This window comes from Mirounga angustirostris, unplaced genomic scaffold (assembly GCF_029215605.1).
Source record: "Mirounga angustirostris isolate CCGP_5_RB_7025 unplaced genomic scaffold, mMirAng1.0.hap1 SCAF_10, whole genome shotgun sequence".
NCBI classification, from domain to species: domain Eukaryota; kingdom Metazoa; phylum Chordata; class Mammalia; order Carnivora; family Phocidae; genus Mirounga; species Mirounga angustirostris.
This window is the reverse complement of record NW_026991718.1, coordinates 126,684,720-126,707,801: the sequence shown is the minus strand read 5'-3', so window position 1 is coordinate 126,707,801 and position 23,082 is coordinate 126,684,720. Positions and strand designations below refer to the sequence as shown.

Below are 23,082 nucleotides of genomic sequence, written 5' to 3'. Positions count from 1 at the left end.
CCTGGGCATTCTTGGCCTCACTACCTCTCTCTCATCAAAATGTCTCATGGTGCCTATGAGAGTCGCACTCACAACTCTGGAGATCCGTCCCCCTTCTCTGCTTCATTGTTCTCCATACCACCACCACCTCTGACACACTCTATTTTATTTATGTATTTTGTTTATTGTTGACCTCCCTTCAATAGAACGTAAATTCCTGCCTCCAAGAGAACATAAATTCAAGACCTGGAAAGCAAAGGGAATAAAGACTAAAAACCCAAAAAAACCCGGAACAGAATATCCAAGGACCATGTGTGTGTCTGTCTGTTTTGCTTTGTTTTTGTTTTTTTAATTTTACCCATACAAATAGTAACATACCGTAAACACGGCTCTGCAGATTGCTTTTGTCATTTCATCGATCTTGAAAATCATTCTGTATTTCTGTATTAATGCATGAAGAGCTTCCTCGTTCTCTCAGGAGCCTGTGTTCTGTCCTATTGTATACAGTAATTGCTAGTCTCCTACAGCTGAGCATTAAGGTTGCTTCCAAACTTTTGTGATAACAAACAGTGCTGAAATGAATGGCCTGTCAGCGGTGCCTGTGGCTCTGCCTCCAAAATAGATCTGGAGTCTGTGCTGCTCGCCCCTGAGCCTCCGCAGCTCAGGGCCACGGCATCGTTGTTACCGCCTCATGATTGCACCGGCCTCCAGACCACGCTCCCCGCTTCCACCCTCGATCGCGTTCAAGCTCTTCTCAGTGCAGTGGCCGGAGGGACCCGGTCAAACTGTCAGTCTGATCATGTCACTTCGCTGTCAAAACGTTCCAGAGGCTTCTCAGCACATTTTAAATAAAATCCAAAGTCCTTGGTGCTGTCTGCAAGGCCATACACCCCCTGGCCCCACCTGTCTCTTTGATTTCACTCCCCACCCCACCCCACCCCACCCCCCGCCCGCCCCGCTCTCCCCTGAGGATGTTTGGCTCCATTGTCGCTGGCCTCCTCACTGTTCCTCAAACATGCCCAAAGTGGACTCACCTGATGATTCTGCCCCTTTCCAGCCCCCTTCCCTGACCCCTCAATCTTCTTGGATCTCCTGTCTTATTACTCTCCCCTTCCCTCACTCCCCTTCAGACACGCTGGCCACCATTCTATTTTCCAATACACCAAGCACACTTCCATCCCAGGGCCTTTGCACTGGCTGTCCCCTATGCCTGGAACATCTTTTCCAGGCTAGCTACATGGCTCATTCCCTCACCACCTTCAGGTGTCATCTTCTCAGCATCCCGTTTATCTGATAATCCTGGTTATAATGGCAACTTCCCCTGCCCACACACACATACCTCTCACAATCTGTCCCCTCCCACTTATTGTTCTCCATCACACCATCTCTGACACACTATATTTTATTGTTTACCTCCCTCCAATAGATCATAAATTCCTCCCTCCAGTAGAGCATAAATTCAAAAACTTAAAAGCAAAGAGAACAAAGACTGAAAGAAACAGAAGATCCAAGGACTGTGGGACAACTATAAAAGGTGTGACATCTGCATAAGGGGACTACCAGAAAGAGAAGAAAGAAAGGAACAGAAGAAATATTTGAAATGATAATGACTGAGAATTTCCAAAATGTAATGTCAGACCAAATCACAGATCCAAGAAGCACCAAGAAACATAAATTTCCCCAAAATAACTCCACCAGGCATGACATTTTCAAACTAGAGAAAAATCAAAGATAAGAAAAAAATCCTGAAAGAATCCAGAGGAAAAAACACCTCACCTATAAAGGACCAAAGATAAGAATTACATCTGACTTCTCAGAAACCATGCAAGCAGGAAGAGAGTGGAATGAAAGATTGCAAGTATTGAGGGGGGGCGGAAAAAACCCCACAAACCTAGAATTCTATACCCTGCAAAATTACCACACAAAAGTGCCAGAGAAATAATGACTTTCTCAGACAAAAATTGAAGGAATTTGTTGCCAGTTGACCTGTATTACAAGAAATGTGAAAAGAGTAACACGTCCTCCAGAGGAAGGCTGCCAATTAACAGATTAAAACGTCTGACACACTGGTGCGAAGAAGAAAAATGAAATTGGGTAAAGAGAGAGAGAGATGGGGCAAAAAAATAGCACCCAATTCACAAGGCTGGCATAAAGATTAAACCAAATGATCCATATAAAGCACCTTGTATAGAGGCAGGCACAGGTAAATGGTAAATAAACGTTGACCACTGGTGTGGTTTCAGTGCTGGATCATGGGGCACACAAGGGTTAGAGACCCTAGGGCACTGCTCCCCTGAAGTTTACAGCATTTCATAAACTGTGAGCTGGGACCCACTTGTGCAGGAGTTCTTAAAATTGGTGTGCCCTGGGCCCCCAGGCAGTCGATGCACCCCATGGACACCTTCTCTGAAAAATAATTTTAAGTGCATGAAATAAGATACATAGGTTTACAAAAGAAACCTATTCTATTGAAATGCAATTATCAAAATATTTTAACTATGTGATGTAATACATGTGCTTCTTTATTAACAAACAATAAGAGCTCACAATGGGTCTAGTAATGACCAAAACGTTGAGGGACGGAAGAGCATTAAATGCTGTTTTAAGGTATCTGCAACAACTATAATAGAATACAAAATAATCTATGACTAGTATTCATGACAAGTACTGCGAATACTACAATGATTTGTTGCCTGTGTGCACAACTGAAGGAAGTGTTACAGGTCAGCTGGAGGTCAGTGAAAATAAAGAGAGGGAGTTCTGTCTCATGCAAGTTTACAGACCCAGATTACAAACCTGCATTACGGAACTTCTCAATTTATTTCACGGGTCATGACTAGTACTTTTTAAATGAAAGAACAATTTGGCTGGAATAGAAATAGAAATATAGAATAGAATAGAATAGAGGGCGCCTGGGTGGCTTAGTCGGTTAAGCGTCTGCCTTCGGCTCAGGTCATGATCCCAGGGTCCTGGGATCGAGTCCCACATCGGGCTCCCTGCTCTGTGGGGAGCCTGCTTCTCCCTCTCCTCCCCACTTGTGCTCTCTATCTCACTATCTCTGTCTCTCTCAAATAAATAAAATCTAAAAAAAAAAAAATTAAAAAAAAAAGAATAGAATGGAATAGAATGCATTGCTCATAATGTGAGTACAGATTCATGCAATTTCCATTTCAATTGTATGTGTTACAGGTCATGAAGCAAAATGTACTTCTTCCTGCAATTCAGAAATAGCCGAGAAGCAAGGACATGGGAGAAAGCAGGCCCATCACAGCCACTGCCACACTGCAAGTGCAAACATCCTTGTCCCTCCCTCCAGGCCCCATCTGCCCTCCTGCCCACACACAAGTACACACACAGGCTCCAAAAAGGCTGTGTTGTCAGGAGTTGCCCAACTGTTTCCCCCCTCCTCGGGGAGAGGAACAGGTGTGGCGATGCCCGTGTCCTGAGCTCATTGCCCGTCTGGGGACATGTCCCTCCTGATGGCCACATGTCCCCAAAGCAAATATTAGGAGAGCTTTTGTGAGGAGCCAGCTGGAGGCGTGTCTGAGGGTGCCAGGCTGCAAAGGTTCAGGGCTAAATAAACTGCCCGAGAGGAGACACTACAGGGGATGAAGGCTGGGCAGGTCATTTTGTGCTTCTCCTGGATGTGTGTGTTCTTACTCCCAATCCTGGATCTGGGCATAAGTTTGGGAGACGACACTGCAATCAGAAAAAGCAAAATTTCTAAGGGAACCTACTCTCTGGTCTCCCGAGCGGAAGGGAGTCTGACACTTGCAGAAGGGAGATGCAGGAACAAAGGACCCACTTGTCAGATGTGTTGGCAATTTCCCCCCTGTGTTAATAAGCAGGAACTGGCTGGAGAGGAAAGATGGGCTTTGAGGGGGTTCGTCAAACTGCAGCTCAGTCTAGTGGTGCCGAAGAGAACACTTGGGGTCTGAAGCACCTAAGTTCAAGTTCTGGCTACAGCACTGCTTTGCTGTGTGACCTAGGGCCAGTCCTTTTCCCTCTCTGGACCTTGGTTTTCTAGTCTGTAAGACAGGAAAATAATAGCCTCCACTTCAAGAGGCTGCTGGAGGGCCTGGAGGAAAAGACGTAAATTGCTTAGCCCAAAGCTTGGCATACAGTGAGCACTCAATAATGGTAGCCCTCACTGTCACTATAATTTTTACTGCCACTGCAACCTGCAGCCTACATCCATTGCTTAATGGAGATCTGTTGTCTAGCTGAGCTCCTACCAATGCCAGAAATCACAGAGAACATGAAATCATGCTAGTTAACATTTACCGAGCATTTACTGCATGGCAGGCCCTGTTCCAAGCCCTTTATGTGATTTGCTAATTAATTCTCAACAACAACCCTATGAAATACAACCTATGAAATTATCATCATGGGTATCATCATAAAATTATCATCACCAACAACCCCGTGAAATGATCATCATCTTTATTTTACAGATGAGGAAATATGTCAGTTATCTATTGCTAAGTAACAAATTATCCCAATGCTTAGTGTCTCAAAACAACAATAAATATTTATTATCTCACACAGTTTCTGTGGCTCAGGAATTTGGGAGTGGCTTAGCTGCATGGCTCTGGAATGGACTCTCTGATGAGGTTGCACTGAAGATGTCGGCCGGACGACCTTCATCTGAAGGCATGACCGGGCCGGAGGGCTGACTTCCAAGATGGCGCCCTCACATAAGTCGGCAGGTTGATGCATAGCTGTTGGCAGGAAGCCTCAGTTCTCCACCACCTGAATTTGTCCATAGGGTTCCTTGAATGTCCTCACATACCACTGAGGGCTTCCCCAGAGTGAACAATCCAACAGAAAAACAGAACTACAATGTGCCCCCCCCATTGTTTTATTGTGACAAAATACACATCACATGAATTTTACCATCCCTAGCCATTTTTTTAAAGATTTTATTTTTAATTGATCTCTACACCCAACATGGGGCTCGAACTCATGCCCCTGAAATCAAGAGCCGCATGCTCCTCCAACTGAGCCAGCCGGGCGCCCTCCCAGCCATTTTTAAGTGCACAGTTCAGTGGCATTAATTATACTCAAACTGTTGTGCAACCATCACCACCATCCATCCCTGGAACTTTTTCATCTTGCAAAACTAAAACGCTAAACCCATTAGATAATAACTCCCCACTCTCCCTCCTCCAGCCCCTGACAACCACCATTGTACTTTCTGTCTCTATGAGTTTGACTCCTCTAGGTACCTCCCATAAGTAGAATCATACAGCATTTGGGTTTTTTGTGTGGCTGACTGATTTCACTCACCATCATGTCCCCAAGGTTCATCCATGTTTTCGCCTATGTCAGAATTCCCTTCCTTTTTAAGGCTGAATAATACTCCACCATCACAATGTGTTTTTATTATCCAGACTTGGAGGTCACGCACACTGCACTTTTGCAATATCCTCTAGGCCACACAGGTCAGCCCTATTCACTGTGCAAGGGGATGACCCGAAGGAGCGAATACGAGGACATGAGAATCATTGGAGGCCATCTTGCAGGCTGGCCACTGCAGAACGGAGGCCCCAGAGGTTTAGTGGATTTACCCAAGGTCACACAACAGGCAAGTGGCAGACCCTGGATTTGAACCCAGATCCCATGACAGGCATCGATGTATAACCACTCTATAGTATTGACACCCCCCAATCCACACCTCAACGTGGCTTCCACTGGGGAAGGAAAAGACCCCTGGTGGGGCAGAGACTGCCCGAGCCAAAGGTCAGGAAGCCTGGGCTGGGGTCTCAGTTCTGGCCCTAATTCACCACGTGACCCCAGGCAAGGCCCTGCCCCCCTCGAGGGCTCGGTTTTCTGAAGTGTCAAGCAGGGGTGCAATAACCACTCCCCAGGTTGTTGAGGTGAATAAAGAAAATGAATATACTATATAAAGCTTAATCCACAGAGAGATGTGAAAATAATACATGCCCTTCTTTTTGTTCGTTTAATGATTACTTATTTACTAGGTAATAATCTCACATGGTGTCAACTGGAAAGGTATGAAAGGATATCCAAGGAAAATCTCTCTCTCACCCCATCTGGTCACCACCCAGTTTCCCTTTCCAGAGACAGCTACTCCTAATAGTTTCTCATTGAAATATCACATTGCTTTATTTTCTTAAACCAACCTAATTTCCAAGGACATGCTAAGCAGGAGAGAAGGTCAGCTCAGCCCCTCTTGGGTCTGGGGAGCCTGGGTCTCACCTGGCACCAAGGCATAGACAGTTACTCCAGAGGGATGGTCAGTCAGGGAAGGCCTCCCAGAGGTGGTGATTTTAAGACAAGATCTGATTGAAAGGAAAGAGCCAACCACACAAGAGCTGGGAAAACAGCGTTTTAGGCAGAGAGCACAGATAGTGCAAAGGCCCTGAAGCAGGAATACTCTCAGGAGGTTTGGCTGGAGAGGGATATACGAGAAGAGGGAGAGGTAGGAAGGAGGTGGAAGAGGTCACCCATTACACAGCACCTTGTCAAGCATGGTTACTTTGAGCAGTGGGCAGCCACTGGGGGGTGGTTAAGCCAGGCAGCAACACAATCCTTGCATCCAGGAGCCTCCCACGTAATAAGAGTGGTCCCAGCCTAAATCTATAGGCATCTGCTTATCCAAGGCAGCGTCTGGGTTCAGCCTGGAGCTGCTCAGCCTGGGAGTCCCTACCATCTATCCTTGTCTCAGCCTCCCTGCAAGCTAGACTTGAGGTCCCATTAATATAAATGAGGTCCTTTGCAGACTCGATTTCCAAATGAGTCGAGCCGTTCAAGATCTCTATTCCAGGAAATGTGAAATTTATGTAACGAAAATTAAAAGAGAAACTGGGGAAGTGGCTCCTTAAGTGCCTACTTCTTGGCTAAGTGAGCCAGGTCTGCGCATCTGGCAGGAGATGGGTGAAGACACCACCTGGGGCTGCTAGGAGTGTGTGACCAGCCGGGAGGCAGGGCACGTGTTGGCTGCGGGCAAGGGGTGAAGCCCCCAGACCCACTTCCTTCCCTCAAAAAACGAGCCAGAGTAATAATAGCTCATGTTCACTGCTTCGTGCCCAGCCCTTTTCTAAACACTTTACTCACACTGGTTATCACATTTAACCCTCACGACAACCTAATGGGATGGGCACTACTATTTTCCCCATTTTACAGATGGGGAGATAGGCTCATATTGGAGAAATGACTTGATCAAAGCCACAGAGCAAAACGGTAGCTAATTTGGGACTCAGGCCTTTTGTCTATTACTCCCACAGACCCTCTTGTCCAGAGCTCAGACAGTGTGGAATGGAAGAAAGACTCAGGAGTCAGAAAGACCTGGGTTCAAGCCCAAGCTCCACCTACCGAACTGCTGTGTGACCCTGGACAAGCAACTTATCTCCCTGAGGCTGTTTCTTTATAATCATAGCCCCTTTTCTTCAGGGTTCATCTCTGAATTAAAGGAGATAATATATAAAGATGCGAAGCACAGGATTTCAGATGCCTTCTCAAACTGGCTTAATTAAAAATTTTTAAAAAGTAAACTCTTAGAAGTAGAAAGTCTTAGGGTAATGGCTTCAGGTATGGCTGGATCTAGGGGCTCTAAAAATGTCATAAGGACTCAGTTTTTTCTCTCTCTCCATGTAGTGGATCCTCACCAGGAGCTCCAGGGTTATATCTTTCTTACAGCTAAACATTTTGGTGAAAAGAGAGCTCTTTTATCCCAAAAAGGCAGCAAAAGAGCCAGAATTCACTCTTGAACAATGTGGGTCATGTGCACATCCCATAATCAATCTCTATAGTCAGAGGGATGGACTATGCTGATTGGGCCACCCGAGTCACATATTCACCCCTGAGCTAGTGAGAAAGGTACAGAAAGCCCAGGTTGAACCACCCGGACCGTGAGGGGGACAGGCCAGGTACCCTGAAGGAAAACTGGGGATGCCATTACCAGAAAGACAAGGAATAGATGCTAGACCAGCAAGAATGCCAGATGGTACTCCTGGCGCATAGTAGGCCCTAAATAAAGATACATTCCATCAAATGAACAAATATCTCCACCAGAGGATGGTTGTAAGGATAAAACAAAGTAATGTATGCAAGTCCCTCGCAAGCAGTCAGCACTCAGCAGATCTTATCTCCAAGGAACAAGAGGTGCTTGAACTGGGTTTGGATTCTGGTTATGTACTGATGAGCACAGACGCTAGAAGAAACTGGAAGAAAAGCCTTCCCTTGCCTTAGCCAGGCCTCCTGTACATTCATTTTCCATCCCTGGAGCAGAGAAAGGCCAGGACCAGGAATGAGGAGAGTAAGGCACTCACTGTGCCATAAAATGGGAGGGGGGAAGGCAACAAAACACTCAGTAATCAAGATAAATCATATTTTTTATTAGTTTCAGAGGTAGAATTTAGTGATTCATCAGTTGCATATAACACCCAGTGCTCATTACATCAAGTGCCCTCCTTTTTTTTTTTTTTAAGATTTTATTTATTTATTTGAGAGAGAAAGAGAATGAGCAGGGGAAGGAGCAGAGGCAGAGGGAGAAGCAGACTCCCCGCTGAGCAGGGAACCAATGTGGGGCTCGATCCCAGGACCCTGATATCATGACCTGAGCTGAAGGCAGACCCTTAACCGACTGAGCCACCCAGGCGCCCCTCAATGCCCTCCTCAATGCCCATCACCCAATTATCTCTTCCCCCCACCCACCTCCTGTTTGTTTCCTAGAGTTCAGCGTCTCTTATGATTTCCCTCTCAATTAAGATAAATCTTACTTTTAAAAATCAATATTAAAACAAAAATCCATGATAAACAAGGTATTAGCATTTTAGATAAAGATATATCCATATACACACATTTACATATTACTTATATCCAAACGTCCAGACTCATGCACATATAGACATTTTCACAGACATGTTTTTATAACATTTACTTATAAATATGCACAGGGCCACTGCACGGCACACCTCCAGGATGCCCCAGTCCATTGTAATCCACATGGATGGCATCCCCTGAATTACGCAGGCACAGCCTGTGGCTGAACTCAGCAGTCCCATGTATGAACAAACATGTACAAATATCTCCATCCATAACCAACCATATACACTAAATGGGTGCCACATAACACCACACATGCAGACCTGCCAAGAGATACAATGACACAATACGGTCTCATACATGCTCACTTTCCTGCCTCAGGGCCTTTGCACTGGCTATTCCCCAAGCCTAAGATGCTCTTGCCCCAGTGAACCATGTAGCTCCCTCTTTTGCCTCCTTCAGCTTGTGCCCAGAAGTCACTTTCTCAGTGAGGCTATGATACCCCTCACGTCCTACCACTGTCTGAAATTGCAACCCCCACTTGACAGTCCACATCCCCCAACCTTGCTTTATTTTTCTCCTTAACACCTAAAACCATCTAACATACTATGTTTCCTTTTTATCATACTTGATGTCTATCTACCCTGCTAGAATGTCAGCTTTGCACAAGCAGAGATTTTTGCCTGCTTTGTTCCCTGCTGTGTTCCCAGCCTCTAGAACATTGCCTGGCACCCTACTGGATGCTCAATAAATATTTGTTAAATGAACGAAAAAAAGCCAAGGAAGTGGAGATCCCTGAGAATGACTGAGACCAAATCCCCCACAACCACAGGAGGAAGGCAACCTGAAGTCACATGGAAGTTGCTTTCCAGAACTAAGTAATGATGCCAGGTATATTCTAAGAATATTCTCTCATTTAAAAAAAATTTTTTTTTAATTTAAGTCATCTCTACATCCAACATGGGCTCAAACTCATGACCCCGAGATCAAGAGTCACATGCTCTTCTCACTGAGCCAGCCAGGCACCCCTTCTCTCATTTAATCATCCCGATGACCCCATAAGCCACTACTGTCTATGTTCACTTTACACTGGATGGAGTTGAGACACCAAGAGGTTAATTCACTTGCAGAAAATGTCACAGTGCAGAAGGTTTCAAATGCAGGCACCTTGGCTTGCACACAGCCCAGTCTCTCCCCTACACACACACACACACACACACACACACACACACGCACACACATACACAAACTTATGTAGTATCATCAGGCTCTTCCAGCCTTTAGGCAACTCTCAGAAACGAGACCTCCTTCCCCCATACTGGGGGTTTAGGGTCCCCCACTCCTCTGCCAGTCCCCGTTCCCATTGTCCTCACTGCATCCCAGCCAAGTGTAAACCTCCTCCCTAGTGAAGCAGGAAGCTGTAGGCTGACCAGTTGTCATGGAGATGGCCCCAGCTCCTGTAAACAGTCTTGCCTCCTCGCTGCCTAGCTGGCTCACTCTTACCACTCTCAGAGGCTGCTCCCTGAGCTTACTCCTCGTTTGAACCCTTCAGGGTGGCGGCGTGGGCCCAGAGGTCCACATGTCTATCCTGTTTCCACCTGAGGGCCACAGGAAGCTTGGAAGCAGGGCCCCTAGGTCCCCACCTCCCCTTCCCTCCCTTTGCTGGCTATGTGATCCTGAGCAGTCACTTCCCTCCTGTCCCTGCCTTAAAGGATGGTCATGAAGAGTTAATGAGTTTGGTCATTCATTCAACAAATAATTATGGAGCTCCTACCATGTGCCAGGCAATGGTCTAGGTGCTGGGGATACTGCAGCAACCAAGACAGACCAGGTCCTCAGGGAGACAGATGGCAAGTTCTGAGAAGAAAATAATAGAGATGAATGTGTATGACTGGAGGGACCAGGGCAGGGAATACTTTACTTAAGGTGGTTGGGGAAGGCCTCTCTGAGGAGGTGACATCGGAGTTGGGCCAGAATAAGAAGACAACCGTGCAAAGATACAGGAAAAGAGTATTCCAGAAAGAAAAAGCAGCATGTGCAAAGGCCCGGAGCCAGGGTGCTTTGGCCTATTGAACGAACAAAAGACCCTTCCCTCAAAATGATGTTTATGACTCTAAGGGGGTAGGCCCAAGGTGTGAACTGGGACGTATTAATGCACTTAAACTGCACAGCTGCACTCTCTCATCATTCCCATTTTCCAGATGAGGAAATCGGGGCTCAGGGAAGTGAAGTCATTTGGTTATTGCTAATATGTGGTGGAACTGATCTGAGATAGCATGTGAGTGAGAACAAACGGGAGGAAGGGAAGAACAGGAGAGAAACAGAAAGACAAGAAGAAAGGAAGCCATCTCAGTCGGGCCTGTCCCCTGAGCTGGGCTGCACTCGGGGCTCTGATGACACCCAGTGGAATCTGGGGAGTCCGCCCCACCCTGGAGAAGGGCCTGTGGCATTTCTGAATCACGGTGCCATCCGCCCCGGCTTGGCTCCTCTCCGGCGATCCAATTACTAAATGCAGCCGCATTCTTTAAAAATGTCTTTCCTCTTATGTAATGCAATAGTGACAAACGCCAAACAGATGGTGCTGTGACAAGCTTTTTCAGAGTTGATTAGGAGCCCATCTTTCAAAATTAATGTATGGGCATGTAAATGAGTGTCAGCTGGCCACAAAACCCCATCAAGAATCCATACAAGAGAGATCGCTTGATGGAGTGGCCACGCTCACCTCCTCCCCGGCCAGTGGCTCACATGACAGGGGGTCAGGTTGACTTGTGAGCAAAGGTCAGAAGATACGTGGCTTAGACGGAATGGAGAGATGCCTTGGGCCTCTCAAAAGCCCCCCAAAAGCTGGAGGCTCCTCAGTGGATCACCAAGACATTTTTCTCAAACTTTTACTGCTTCTTCAAGCGAGCGGACCATCTCTCTTTCCGGAGGGAAACGGGTTAGTCACAAATTATGTCAGATGCTGCCAGCGAACTGCTCCCCCCCCCAAACCACCACCCTTCTTCCTCAGTGTTCAGGGATGAGATCATTTCATTCGGAGCCAATTATAGATGGAGAACACTGGAGATGTGAAAAGAAACCTCCTTGGAGCCCTTCCCTCCCACCATCACGGGCTGTACCCTGCCAGGACGGGCAGGAACAGGAGGCTGGGTGTCCTGTCCCAAGTTCAGTCTCAGGGTTTGTGAAGGCCACGCATTCCTAAGTCACAGCTTGCACCTGTTAAGCTGGGATGCAGGGCCGTTGGCTAAATGAAGCCTATGGGCCTCAGAAGTTCAGAGCTGCATGAATCCGTGAAGATAATCACCATACAGATGGGGAAATTGGGGCTCCGGAAGGAGAAAGGGTCACACAGCACGTTGGTGGCAAAGCCAGATAGCCGGATAGCGGCCCCTCTACTTCCCATGAGGACGACGTCTGTTGTCATGGGACCTGCCCAGCTCCCATTCCTGCTGCTCTTGATACACTAGCACCTTGCATTTCTTTTGGGGGAACCATCCATCCCTTCCCCATTCTTGGTCTAAATAGTTCAGGAAGGACTGACCCCCTCCCCTCACTCCAGGGATGTGCCCCCGGCACAGACCCAGAGCAGTCCACTCACCACTGCCTGATTGGTTCAGGGATGAGCAGGTGAGATGAGCCAGGCAAATAAGCAGCCCCCCCAGGACTTTAGCTAAGAATAAAGCCATTGGAAATGAGAAGTGCTTCTCCTCTTGGGGATGCTGAACTGGGAGGAAGAAAGTCTAGAGCTCCCGGCAGCCATCTATGCCACCACAAGAGGGATGCCTAAGAATCAAGCCAACACAGAGGAGAAGGGCCAAAAGAAAATGATCCGAGAGCTTCAACCTTTAAAACCATAGATCCAGCCAAACCTGAAGGCAGACCTATTCTGGATATTTTAATTGCATGAGCCAATAATTTTCCTTTTTTTGTTAAAGTTGGTTGAGATGCGCTTGGTCACTCATCCCCCAAAGGCCCTTGACTTGAGGTCCTGAGTTGGGGGCAAGATTCCAGGAACACCGTACCGCTTGACCCCTCCCCCCACCTCTGTCCTCAACACATTTCTGATCTTTTTTAAGTATTGGCTGGATGGAGATATTTCTCCCTCCCTAGCAGATTCCCCAACTCTGCCCAAGCTCCAGCAACACTCTCCAGAGGGAGATGTAGGTAAATGTCCCATTTTACGACCCCCGAGAGATGGCTCTGCCTTCTGGGTACCCGTAAGCAAGCTGCCCACCACCACAGCTTCTGCCTTCCTGCTCAGTCAAGAGCACAGGCTCTGAGTCCAGTTTGAATCCCAGCTCCAGTATTTCCTAATCATGAGACTTGTTCTGATGAGGCCTTGTAACCGGACTCTCCTGAGCCTCAGTTTCCTCTTCTGAAAATGGGGAAAAGATGACTTAACTTACAAGCGCCTTTGAGTGGATTAAAACAAGCATCGCTCTTCGCGGGCTGCAAAAACGGTAGCTAGGAGAAGCTCCAAAAAGTATATACTTCAGAGCTTGGGCAATTCAGGCACCTACAGCTGGCCTGGGAAGACAGCAGCTAAACACACAAAAGGATTTCCGCAAAAAAAAAAAAAAAAAGGCAACAAAAAACCAGCCTCCTGCAGGCAAAACGAGTGTAGGGGCAGAGGCAGGGAAAGCCTGCTTCTGGGGAGCCCGGCCTGGTTGTGAGTCAAGCCGTATCCTCCCTCGCCTCCTGGCCGGTCTGCACCTCTCTGCCCTCCGCTGCCCCAGCTCCTGCAGGCCCCAGACCGGCAAACGCAGGTGTTGCTCAAACACTTGCCCGGTGACTCATTCACACTCCCAGATAGGGGGAACAGACAGAGATTCCCAGGAGGGCCCAGAGTCCTGATTTAGGAAGGAGGGCTGAGTAGCAGCAACATGTAGGCCAGTTCCTGCCCAGCCCCAAGGTCAGCTGAAAGCTACGCGCCTCCCCCAACTCCATCCTTGGAGCTGCTGGGCTCTAAGGCAGGGAAAGCTGGACCAGACCACTCCGAGCAGGGAGCAAGCAAGAGGGGCAAGCCGTAACTCACGCAAATTCACTATCCATTGCAGGGGTGCTTTCCAAAGTGGGACCATCGTCGAGATGATTTTACAGGAATCCAGGGTGGGGCGTTAAATAATTGGTTCTAGTACGGATTCGTGCCCCAAAATGGATGAGCCTTGAAAACATGATGCTACGTGAAAGAAACCAGACACAAAAGACCGTTTGTACGATTCTATTCATATGAAATGTCCAGAATAGGCAAATTCATAGAAAGAAAAAGTAGATTAGTGGTTGCTTTGGGCTGGAGGGGTCTGATGAGTGAGGAGTACCTGCGCCTGGTACGGGATTCGTTTTAGGGAGGGGACAAAAAAATGTTCTAAAATTAGACCATTAGATGTTTATACAGTCCTTATGAATATACTGAAAAGGGCCGAATGGCACACTTTAAATGAGGGATTGGTATGGTGTGTGAATTTTATCTCAATGAAGGTGTTTAAAGATATATTAATAACAGTCAATTCCCAAATGGAGAAAATCAGTCCTCTTTCAAGTCCCTTGAAATTTGTCAAAGAACAAGTCTCCATTAGACTCAAGTGCTGCCTTACCATCTCTCAGATACATGCTAATTTCTTGTTTGAAGGAGATGAGAGCAGGCTTCATGCTCAGTTCTTGGGCAGGAAAGATCTACCCAGACTTGTTTGGTTTCCATTATATTTATTTTTCTGATTGCCTTCAAAGTATGGCAACCGATCATTCACCTATTCATTCATTCATTTATTTATTCAACAAATATGTACTGAGCATTATTGCATGTTTTAAACATGGGGGTCACAGCAGGGAACAAGAAAAAAAAAACCCTGCCCTCATGCAGCTGATGTATTACTCATGCAGGGAATCTTAACAGGAGACGTTGCTCTTGGGTTCAAATCCTCCACTCTGTCACTAACTGTGTGACCTTGGACAAGTGGCTTATCCTCTCTGTGCCTCAATATCCTCACATGTAAAATGGGGATAATAATTGCACCTAAGTCAGGATCCAATGAGTCAATGTGTATAAAGGGTCGGGACAGTGTTTGGCACATGGTAATTATTTAATAAAAGTTGGCTACTATTATTTATTTTTATTTCTAGTTGTGATAAAACATTTCCTCTTTAAACACATGTATTTGGGCGCCTCGATGGCTCAGTCGTTAAGCATCTGCCTTCGGCTCGGGTCATGACCTCAGGGTCCTGGGATTGAGCCCCACGTCGGGCTCCCTGCTCTGCGGGAAGCCTGCTTCTCCTTCTCCCGCTCCCCCTGCTTGTGTTCCCTCTCCCGTTGTGTCTCCCTCTGTCAAATAAATAAAATCTTTAAAATAAATAAATAAATAAAATAAACACATGTATTTAAGTGTAAGCTTCCTTTTAAAGTAAATTTATGTAAGTAAAAAAAGGTAGAGGTGGGGGCGCCTGGCTGACTCAGTCAGAGGAACATGTGGCCCTTGATCTCCGGGTTGTGAGTTCAAGCCCCATGTTGGATGTAGAGATTGCTTAAAAATAAAATCTTAAAAAAAAAAAGTAGGGGTGGAGAGTAAACAAAGAAAAAAAAGGCGGGGGGAGTCTGCGGGTAGGGAGACTAGGGTAAAAGCCACACGAGTATGTTTAGGACATGAACTTTGGGAGGCCCTGAACTAGCAGGAGATGTCAGGAAGGCTATGACTCAGCTGGCCCTGAGGGGAAGCATAAAGCTATTTTCAGTGTCAGCATAAGGACAAGGCTTGTTCCTCCAGGCTCACATTTGCATACTTCTCCCCACTCCCTCATCCTATGGGATCCCAAGCCCCCGGGGTTTCCCTGCCAGCCAGGGAGCCTTTGGAAAGGGGATCTGGACAGGTAGGGGATCACGGGCAGGTGCTAGATGAAGACGAGGCTGTGGACCTCAGGGCAGGAACAGTCCCGGAGCTGCCTGAACCTCTCCCAGGTCCCTCGGCAACCGGGGTGGGCCAGCCGCGTGCCACTGCAACAGCTGGTTCCTGCAAGACACGGGGCTGGCTCAGGGGCATTAGGACTCTCCTGGGCTCCCGGGATGTTTGCCTCTGTGCGCCCCTTCCACCTTGCAAAAGAAGGTTTTAAATTCACAGTTTATGGCTGTATTGTACAAAGACGAATATAATCCAAGCTGGATTTATAATTAGATCTTCATTATCATTATTATGGTTACCAATCTTTTTTCTTCTGATTTTAAAAGAAGTTAAAATTAAATCATTTTCATGGCCCCTAAAAGTGTGTGGGCACTGCAGCCTGGTAGAGAAGTTGGCCCTGAGCTGGCTGTGGAGCCGGACCCCAGAGGCCACAGAGGGCAATCCAGACCCAGCTCTTAATATCTGGTGAGGTGACACTGTCACATCCTTGCTGGGCAAACTGGGCAATTTGCTTATTCCCTGCGTCCCCCCTTCTCCTCCTGCTGGAAGGCAACACAGTGGACCTGATTAAGAACACAGACTCTAGAATCAAGGATGTACGTGACCCAGCTCCTAGGAGCCTCCATTTCTTCAGTGGAAAACAGAGATATCCATGTTCTTCACTTCTCTGAAGTATTCGGAGGGCTCTATGAGCTGCTCTGTGCCGAGAAAATGAAAACGATCAGGACGTAACAGCGAACCATTTCGGCAACAGGAACAAACGATCGAATGCTACAAGGAACATTCCTTTGCTCATGGAGCAAAAGAAGCTGGATGCCGAAAGGCACATCCTGCATCATTTCATTTATGTAAAGTTTGAAAACAAAACAAAACAAAACAAAATTTAACTAGTGTTTAGAGATCGGCTCTGAGGTGAGTAAAGCTATAAAGACAACTCGAGAATGGATTACCATAAAAGTCAGGATGGTGGCTTCGTTTATGGGGAAGGGAAGCGTTGCAGTTAGGAAGGGTGTGGGGGCCCCGGGGGGAGGGGATGCTTCCCAGGTCCTGTTCCTTGCCTGGGTGGTGACTATCTCGGGGTGTCTCTTCTCCAAACATTTGTTAACCTGTTCATAGATGTTTTAGCCAATTCTCTGTAGATATAATTCAAATCTTTAAAAAAATGCAACATAATAAAAAATGCAACATAATAACTAACAATAATAGCAAACACTGATTGAGTGCCTATTACAGGCCAGGCACTGTTCTACCCGTCTAAGCACAGTGCTCGGCACTTCACAAATGATAGTATTTAAAGTTACCATTATTTTTGTCATCCTCATTACATAAAATGGCGTGAATGCCCCTTGTCTCAAAAGGGCTTATGAGGTCTGAATGAGTTCTCACATATAAAGCACCTGCTTGGCACCAGCACACAGTAGATGCATGACTATAGCAGGTGTCCCTTGTGCTTGTCCCAAACTCACAGACACTTCTCAGGCTAAATAAACCCTCCTGAAATCCCCAACTGAAAGGCTAATCCCTCCCCAGGCCCGTGCCCTTTGCATGCCCGCCCTCCCCAGCCGCCCACGGAAAGAATCCGGCTGACAGCTTGTCTCCATCCTCGCTTTGATCCCCCTCCTGCCCAGTCCTGCCTGGTGAGCTCATGCCCCAGGCAGACCTTCCATCACCTGTTCTGTGAGCCTGGCCCCAGGCGGGGTGGGGGCGGGAAGAGATGCCTCTCTCTGGCACAGCCGTGGCTCTGCCTTCCAGGCCGACCATCCCTGGGGCAGGGGTTCCCGTGACCCCCATGTCAGCCTCACCAAAGTGCCCTGCTCCTTATTCTGGACTATTTGCATCCAAAAGAGAAATCGGAGATTCATCAGTTTTAGGGCTAGAAAGGCTTATCCAAAAATGGATGGACATAAGCTGAGGCTCTAACTGGTGAGCATCTAAGCCGAAGAACAAATCTGTAATGGGAAAATTTGGGGTCTGAGACAGGTAAGTGGGAGAGAAGCTGGAGGGGGTGTGCAGAGAGGGCCTCCCTAGAGTGTAATAATATTGACTGCCATCTATTTATTGCATATCTACTCCGTGCCAGGGTCCTCACATCCATTACACCTCATTTTCACGAAGTACTTATTATTATACCCATGTTATAGGTTAGATGTAACGATAGCAGCTTCCACTACTAAGCATCCACGAGGGGCCAGGTGCTGTGCAAAGGGCTCCAGATCCTTCCAACAGTCTGAGAGGCTCGCCCAGAGCCACACAGCTAGAAAGGGCCAAAGGTGGGCTTTGAACCCAGATCTGTGCAGGCCCAATGCCTCTTGTTCAGATACATCTGTCCCAAGCACTCCATCTGGCATTGGCATTCCCTGCTCTAGGTTTGCAGTGAGCAGGGCTGCTCACTTTTAAAAGGAAGGAAATTAATAACCTTGCAAATGTGAGAATAAATCCCTGGACAGACCCCAGAAGAGAGCTCTCGGATAATAACCCCTGCCCTAGGAAAGCACTGTCAGTGGGAAACAGTCTAGTCTCTAGAGCTTGGCTCGGGGATCTGATCAATGCAGGTTCAAATCCTGTTTCTGCCACTTGCTGGGTGTGTGACCCTGGGCACCTCTTTGCATCTCCACCTCCCCACCTGGAAAGAGGATCCTCAAAGTGTCCCCGATGAGTTCTCGGAATGTTTCAATGGCATCATGTGTGTTAATGATGCCACTCCACTTCTTTCCACACTCCCCCTTTTTCACTCCGGTCAAAATGGTGGCACACTCTCACCTCAGGGCATTTGCACTTGCTGTTCCTTCTGCCTGGAATGTTCTTCCCCCAGTTATCCATATGGCCACCTCCCTCATTTCCTTCAAATTCCTGTTCCAATGTCACCTCCTTAGTGCCACTTTCCTTGAAAAATAACAAAACTCACCCCCCCAGATTTTGCTTTCTTCCCTAACACTTATCTTGCATCTGACAAATTACAGATTTACTTGCCTAATGTCTGTCTCCACACAGCAGAATGTTGTTTCCATAAGAGCAGGGACCACATCTGCTTTGTTCGTTGTGTCTCCCCAGCGCCCAAAACATTGCCTGGCACGTGCTCAATAGTAAGTGCTCAACAAATATTTATCGAATGAATGAATTTTTTTTTAAAGATTTTATTTATTTATTTGACAGGGAGAGACAGCCACAGAGAGAACACAAGCAGGGTAAGTGGGAGAGAGAGAAGCAGGCTTCCCGCTGAGCAGGGAGCCCGATGTGGGGCTCGATCCCAGGACCCTGGGATCATGACCTGAGCTGAAGGCTCATGAGGGCACCCCCCTCAGGCTTAACGACTGAGCCACCCAGGCGCCCCTCGAATGAAGGAATTTTTTAAAAGGAGCTTAGGGCGCACCTGGGTGAATCAGTCAGTTAAGCGTCTGCCTTCAGCTCAGGTCATGATCCCAGGGTCCTGGGATCGAGCCCGGCATCGGGCTCCTTGCTCAGCGGGAAGCCTGCTTCTCCCTCTCCCACTTACCCTGCTTGTGTTCTCTCTCTGGCTGTCTCTCCCTGTCAAATAAATAAATAAAATCTTTTTAAAAATTTAAAAAAGGAGCTTAGAATAATGCTTAACACATAGTAAGCACTCAATAAATGTTAGCTACTATGATAATTAGTATATTAAGTATTTTCTGAGACACCTGCCCTTGAGAGGCAGTCTAAGAAGCTGATATAAGCCAAATCTGGGTCAAATCCTGCTGTGTGATCTTGACTAAGTCACACTGCCTCTCTGAGCCTTGGTTTTCCCACCTATAAAGTGAGGTTTACCGAAGCAGGCTTTTAAGGGACTTGGCAGGATTCAGTAATAATACCAGCTCCCTTTTCCATGAGTGCTTTCTGGGTGCCAACGACTATGAGATCTCTTCAATTTGCACAATTTTGCTTAACCTTCCCCCTTAGGCCCTCTTATTAGCTGCATTTTCAGTTGAAGAAATTGGAGTTCAGAGCGGGCCCCACCCCAGCCAGGAATCAACGTCTCACTCCTACAGCATCTTCGTCTCTCGGGCAACAGAGAAGCCCCAGGCTCTACAGTCACAGTTCCCCAGGCCCGAGTTCTACTGCTTACCCTCCAGCCCCACAGCAGCGCTGGTTCCTGGGGTCCGGGGCAGGCCACTCACACTTCACACAAACCGTGTGGCCCTGGGTCGGATACCTCGTCCACTGGGCGTGGGGCGCCCTCATGTGCCGCCAGCTCTGTGGAACGGGCCCCAGTACCTGCAGCCACACAGGGAGACGCCACTCCAAGCACCTGTGAGCACTTACGGAGCACCTACTGGGTACCTAGCCTTCTGTAGGCCCAGCTTGGTACAATTTCTGCCGGAGAATAGGAACCTTTTGGCAGCCCACTCTTCACCAACAGGTCACACACGACAAGAGACTCGGCTCAACTCTTTAACATCATGAGGACTTCCATGCGTCAGGCCCCGTCTAAGCGTCCCGTCCAAAAGGCTGTGTGGTTTATTTCTCTGTCTGGGTCCCAGTCTCATGCCAGCCCCAGAAGGACAGGAACTCCTGTTTGTTCTGGTCACGGTTGTGTCCAGCTCCTAGAATAGCATCCCGCCCCATAAAAATGCGCTGAATGAACCATTTAATACAGAACCCCGGAGAGGTAGGTGTTGCCCCACTTTACAGATTAGGAAACTAAGCATCAGAGAGAGAAGTTGCCTAGAGTCACACAGCTACTAAGTGGTGGTGCCTAAAATGGAACCACCCAAACCCAAAAAAGCCCAAAGTGACACTCCGAAGCGCGCCGCGGCATTTTAGAACAGATCCGATTTTATAGAAAAGATGTGTCGTGAGAAGTACTTAAAAGGGCAGCTCCACGTTCCGGAGGCTCTGAAATAAGAGCCAGTTACAATCTTACTTCTACCCAACTCCTTCTGCAATGAGCAGTCAACGCCACCCCCGCCCCCATCCTGCCGCCGCCGGTCAAGGACTCCGGGGCGACTCGGTGTGGGGCTGCTGCCCCCTGGTGGCTGCAGCCTCTGGGAGGCCTGAGGAGTAGACGGTTCGCCAAGACAAGCCAGAGCTGCGCTCAGCCCCTTCCAGAGCTGCGCTCAGCCCCTTCCTCTCGGAGCTGCCCCAGAACCTCTGGGGGATCTGTCCCTCACCAGAAGCCCGTGGAAATTGGAACGCTTGTCTTCCCAGGACACTCTCGCTCCACCTTTTGGTGGTTTATTTGGAGAATTCTCGCCCTCACCCTATGAACAGCCTACAAGTATTTCTATCTTTTCTTGTTCTTTGCTGTGGCCCCCAAGGCCTAGCCCAGTACCTGTCATATAATGGGCATCCAGTAAACATTGAGTGAAGGAATGAGTGAATGAATGAATGGATGAATGAATGAAGTTGAATGGAGACCAGTTATTAAGGACTTCGAAATCCCTGTTTATGAGCTTACAAAGGTAACAGGACAAGAAATGGGGAGATACTGATGCTATTAAAGCAAGAGAGAGAGAGAAAGGATGGCAGTTTAATCCAAGGGAAAACGTTCACAAATTCAGCTTGACTTTGGGTTCATTTGCATTAACTTACCCTACTGTCTCCTGCTCCTTGGGGACACCTCGCTTTTTCCGCTCCTTCCCGTAGCTGCCTGTGGTTATCAGAGCAGGGGCTGTGGACCAAGGAGAAAACAAAATTAGGTGGCCAGCATCCCCCCAGACTATGGCAACACAAGAAACAGGGTTAGGTCCTGCTGATGTTCGAGCTCTTTACATGGCAGCCCAAAGGAGACTGTGGGATCTTGCACCCGGGTAGGTGGTCCCCAAGAGAACCCTTTATGTGATGCTGGAGGCAGGGTCAGATCCATCTCTGCCACTCAGGGCCTAGCACAGTGGGTTGCATAGTGGGTCTCAATGAAAGTTTTTCAAGTGAATGATTTAATTTTTTAAAGATTTTATTTATTTGTTTATTTATTATTTATTTATTTGAGAGGGAGAAAGAGCACGTGCGCGTGGGCAGGGGAGGGACAGAGGGAGAGGGACAGAATCCTCAAGCAGACTTCCTGCTGAGTGCAGAACCCAACTTGGGGCTCGATCTTATGACCAGAGATCATGACCTGAACTGAAATCAAAAGTCAAATGCTCAACCGACTGAGCCATCCAGATGCCCCTCAAATGAATGATTTTCATGCACGAATAAGTGAGTAAAAAAGGTAGATAAAAGTTCATAGCTGAGTGAATGGATGAAAGAAAGAAAGAAAGATGGATAAGTAGATGGGGAAATGGGAGGATGGCAAAAAGCAGAGAGAGAGAGATGATTGGTAGAAGAGCTGATGAATGGAAAGAAGGAGGGATGGAGAGATGACAGGTGGATGGATAGATGAACCGATATAAGAAATAGATGGACCAAAAGGTGGACAGATGTATGGATGAATGAATTAATAAAAGTATTTTGTTGGGCCCACTTCCAAGTCTCTTCCTTCCTGGAACAGACAGAGAACAAAGAGGAGGAGAATAAGGAGTCAGTCCAAAGGGGGTAGAGATTCCTCAGGAAAATAAAGAAGCCAAAGGACATCCCTACTTCTCCCCATTCCCTGAGTGATGGAGCTGAATCAAAGATTCGGTATTGAATTAATGCTTGTGACCTAGACAAGGGCCACAGCAGGGATCCCAGGCCCCTCTCCCTGCTGCTGCCAGAGAGACTGGGTTTGGTCTTTGCCATAACACACTTAATACACAATTTCCCTTCCCTCCTCTCTTCCAGCATGCATAGTGCTTCTTTTGGTGCAGCCTACAGTGAGGAGAGTCCAGAGAAGCCCAGGTTCCAGCTCTCCTTCTTACAGCTGAGTGATCCTGGTCAAGTCACTACACCTTTCTGAGCCTCAGCCTCCTCAACAGCAAAATGGGGATAATATTAGTACATATTCGTAGAGTTATGGTGAGAGCTAAATAAGGTGATTTACAATGAGACATGCCTCTTGGGCAAGTTTTGTGCCTCCCTGAGGCTTGGTTTCCCCTTCTGTAAAATGAGAATAGTAACACTGGCCTCACAGAGCCAAGCGATGTGGCAAAGTGCCTGGCACCTAGTAGGGGCAGTCAGAAAGGTCTTCCCGGAAAACTGACATCTACGCAGGAAATGAGCCAGGCAAGGTCAGATGTGGGTGGCAAGGGAAAGGGAGAAGGATTTCCACCATTCCCTCTTCCATCACCCTAGTCTAGCCACCATCCTCCCTCGCCGGCACCCCTGCAGCCACGTCATCCCTGGGCTCCCTGCTGCCCTCTGACCCTTTTCAGTCAGCTGCCCCCACAGCAGTCAGAACGATCCTTTAAAACTTAGGCAGAGGGAGGAAGGAGATGAGGCCGCAGGAGACAAAAGCCAGAGCACTGAGCTTAGAGACCTGATGAGGAGCTTGCGTTTCGCCCTGAGGGCACTGGGTAGCTACTGGAAATTGAAAGCAGGAGGGTGACAC

General features: G+C 47.7%; 1 long non-coding RNA gene across 46 annotated transcripts in view; it reads right to left on the bottom strand.

Annotated features, from left to right (window-relative positions):
* Window positions 1–23,082, bottom strand: part of LOC123851878 (uncharacterized) — a 128,879-nt gene that overhangs the window by 72,933 nt on the left and 32,864 nt on the right. For 26 of the 46 annotated variants that reach the window (XR_010405877.1, XR_010405879.1, XR_010405889.1 and 23 more), the window contains one exon: window positions 21,207–21,285. This is a non-coding gene — a long non-coding RNA (uncharacterized LOC123851878). Of the gene's footprint in view, window positions 1–10,543; window positions 13,145–13,804; window positions 13,949–15,122; window positions 16,358–16,401; window positions 16,793–19,740; window positions 20,219–21,206; window positions 21,286–23,082 lie in introns of those variants that run through there. The other 20 variants (XR_010405883.1, XR_010405875.1, XR_010405895.1 and 17 more) reach the window with 11 other exon arrangements.